The sequence below is a fragment of the Arachis stenosperma genome, chromosome 4, assembly GCF_014773155.1.
Source record: "Arachis stenosperma cultivar V10309 chromosome 4, arast.V10309.gnm1.PFL2, whole genome shotgun sequence".
NCBI classification, from domain to species: Eukaryota; Viridiplantae; Streptophyta; class Magnoliopsida; order Fabales; family Fabaceae; genus Arachis; species Arachis stenosperma.
Genome location: NC_080380.1, coordinates 70,078,790 through 70,082,572, shown reverse-complemented (window position 1 = coordinate 70,082,572; position 3,783 = coordinate 70,078,790). Strand labels below are relative to the sequence as shown.

The following is a 3,783-nucleotide window of genomic DNA, read 5'->3' as shown; positions in this document are numbered from 1 at the left end:
TTAAAATGGCATTTCATGTTGTTTAAAATGACAGTTACAAAATGCCCTTTTTACTGGATAAAAATAACATTTTTAATCGTTTAAAAAGATAATTTTTACCGTGTTAAACAAATAATTTTTTTATTTAAAATTTCACAATAACAAGAAATCATAACTCATCAACAAAATATTACATAACTCATAAATAAAATATTAAACATAATATATAATTTTTTTAGTATTGGAAATAAAAAAAATGACTCCTATACAAATAAAGTATTGAAAGTCTTAATATGTAACTCTTAATACATCAAGTCTCTATCATAAAAAAAATCACGCTTCTCTATTATTCGCTTCAAAAGATCTACTTTCTAACTCCTTTGGCAATGGAATCTCACTTTCTTGATCCAATTCCTACAACAAAAATATAATTTAAAAACAAAATAAAAAAGAATAAATAAATAAATAAACCATTAACTTGGACAACACAAAATAAATTTAAACAAAAAATGAGAATTAAGAACAGCCAAACAGTAATCTTGTTTATATATCTATGTATATAACATAGTGGTCAGTGAAAGAAATCAAAGGATTTGATCTGCAGGAGCAATATGATTATGCATATATCCATATATAAAATCTAACAGTTGACAATATAGAAAGGGGAAATGGGAGAAGAAAAAATGCATATATCCATATTTCTAGGTACACTTCCATCAGCTTGCCTCTAAAAAACATGAGTTATATGGCTCACCTAATCACTTCTAGCAATTTGCTTTGATACATGTTGCCAAGTACCTGTAAATGTAGAATTAATTTCAGTTTAATCCTACTATCTTTGAGAAAACTAAAGAGGATTAATTAGCATACAATCTTTGTTCTCATGTGATCAACCCAACAATTTAATACACACTGCATATATCTCCACTCATCTTTTTATCACATATAAATCCATAGTGACTAATCTTATACGTGAACTCAGTATTTTTGTATAACAATTCAGAATATTAGTGGTATTAATTCATTATTTGTTCTTAATAATTAATATCTGAAAAAAATATGATTCAATTGTAGTTATTAATTCAAAAAGATATTGGTATCCTATAAAAGAACTCAAATTCTAAATGTTTTGTATATGCTAATGGCCCTAATTATTAACGGATAGATCAGATCTCCTTGTTGATGGTGAGTTTATGTGAAACATTATGTCTTCAAATGTAAATTAATAAAAAACTATGCACTAACCTGAAGAAGCCGCTGCTCTATCTGTAGTTTTCACTGTTCGATACATCTGCATTAAAATTTGTGCATCATGTAACAACATTATTAGACACGATAATAATACCACTATATCTAATTAATTAAATTAAGCATATTATTATCCGTAAGTAATAATAATAAGTAAGGAAGCTTAATTAATTATTTGTTGATGACCACAAGATTAAGAAATGGGACACACACTAATAATAAAAATAAGTTGAAACTTGTAAGTATTAAATTGAGATGCAGTGTGTACTTTCATTATTAACCGGATAATAATGATATTAATAATTTTTATATGACTTCTTCACAATGACTCAATTATTCCAATCAGAATGTAAAATCTTTATAACTTATCAACAAAATTATATTAATTATGGATAAGAAGCCTTTTTCCTTGAAGTCTAACAACTAGTCAATTGAATGTATCAAATAATTATTAATAAAAGAATTTTCTTTATAGGAACCATGATCCTTGGAAATAAATAATATATAATGTCTAAAACCTTCACAGAGACCTTTCAAAACACGCTCTTCTCAATAAATTAGATCTTTAGTTTGCATGGCATATCAGGACCACTAAAGCTGTAACATCTGCAAGCCAGAAAGCGAAAAAAAAAGCATTAGAAAGGCAATTTGAGTAATGATTTCTTTCTTTGGTCTTGCCAAACCTACTTTATATAATTAGATACAATTTTTCAAATTCTCCTTTTAATTCATCTATTTGTTGATGTTTTTCATGATAAACTTAGATAATGGTCCTAAATTTTACCTATAAGCATGGATCGGTATGACACAGATTCATAGAGTAATAATGAAGTTCACTGTTATAAGCAGAGACATTTCTATCTCTAGTATCTAAGAAGAAAATTAGTTTGTTAATCTACTATCTAATCTCAAGAATGACTTGTGCACAAGACAAAAAATGTCTAAACAAATTATATCTAAATTTACATAATCCAACTCCTAATCCTAAATAACAGAAACAAGTCACAAAATCAATGACATTCTACATACAAATTGATGCGGTATGCTACAACAAATCCAGCTAAGCTATTAACACAAAACAATTACATGTCTTGAAATAGTGTTTAAAAAATTGTTCTGAAATGAAATGAAATGAAATTGATCTGAAATAAAATGAAATGAAATAATTGCATCTCACTTTTTCTTCTCATGCTGATCCTTGACAAGAAGTGTAGAACCAAAAGCACCTTTTCCAATTTGCTCAAGTACTTTGTACTGCTCCATGTCATCAACAAGTAATTGAAAATTTCACTCTCCTGAATACAAAGTGCAGTACAAATCAAAGCTTTCACAACCATCATTGCTTTTTAATTAGCTTTTGATGTATATTAGTAGTAGACAATAACAACTACAATCAAAGCTTTTTAACTAGCTTTTTAACATGCAATATGTAAGCTAAGCCATATAGCACCTAATTACCTGCAGATTCTTGATATGGTTGCTTCCCTGCATACAAAGCAATATGAATTATCAATTTCATAATCAAATTTTGAACTATATATATAGACACACACACACACACACAAACATAGTTTTCATTCATTTTTCCAACAAATTAAGTCACAACCTAAACCCCCTTTATTATTAGAACTTACTCACTCCCTGCATTAATATACAAAGAAAAGCTCTATTATCCTTTGTTAATAAAATCATAAATTATTTTATGAAAAATAAAAAAATGTCATAGATCAAGCTTCAAAAACCGTTTATATTAAAATACAATGATAATTTTCTTGATGGAACCAAACAGAAAAAGAAGTAACGAGGTAATAAGGTGCACGAACAAAAGAAAGTAGAGAAGTGAAAGAAATTGATACCCATCTTGAGTGCACAGAGAGTGATGTCATTGTTCTGCTTTATGTGCTTCTGCATGAGCGAAAAATATTAAAAATTGAAAGCCAAAATTAAAGCAGTGGAAAAACATTAGTTGATAACATAAAGTAAACTTTTAAATAACCAAAATAACCTCTTAAGAAGATCATAGTTATCACCTAGATAACCGGAGAATCAGGTTCCAGTTCTGTCATAAAAGCATTGATAAGGGCAGAATTTAGTTGAAGCATTTCATCGAGCAGGTTGTGTGCTAGTAAAATAAAAATGAATTTTAAAGCAAACAAAATTTAAAGCTTTCAACAAAACAATCCACCACATAGTAAGATATAAAGCATGAGCTTTCATATTAAGAATCAATGAAAAACTGATAATTACAAGCAACATTAGAAGTACCAAATTATATCAAATCAAATAAAATAAAAGAAAAAGAACATAATCATTATCAGAAGTGAACTGTTGAATAGCAAAATTGAACATTTATAATGTAAGAATGGAAACAAATCAATAATCATGGATTCACTTTTTCTTTTCTTTTTTTGGAAGAATTAAAGCAAATTTGATATGGATAGACAAGAATACTCACAGTTAGTGTTGCCATAAATGAACCAAAGAATAACAAATTAAGAAGAAAATTGATGCTTCACTCACGAGGGCTTTCTCCCATAAATTTTCTGCCAACTTCAT

At 27.9% G+C, this 3,783-nt stretch overlaps 1 long non-coding RNA gene across 1 annotated transcript; it reads right to left on the bottom strand.

Annotated features, from left to right (window-relative positions):
- Nucleotides 1–239: 239 nt before the first annotated feature.
- Nucleotides 240–3,448, bottom strand: LOC130972937 (uncharacterized). Its single transcript, XR_009083963.1, has 8 exons — nucleotides 3,233–3,448; nucleotides 3,084–3,132; nucleotides 2,686–2,712; nucleotides 2,405–2,522; nucleotides 1,758–1,833; nucleotides 1,225–1,270; nucleotides 734–777; nucleotides 240–393 (listed from the first exon to the last, which is right to left on the bottom strand). It is a non-coding gene; the product is annotated as an uncharacterized LOC130972937 (long non-coding RNA).
- Between the last annotated feature and the right edge of the window lie 335 nt (nucleotides 3,449–3,783).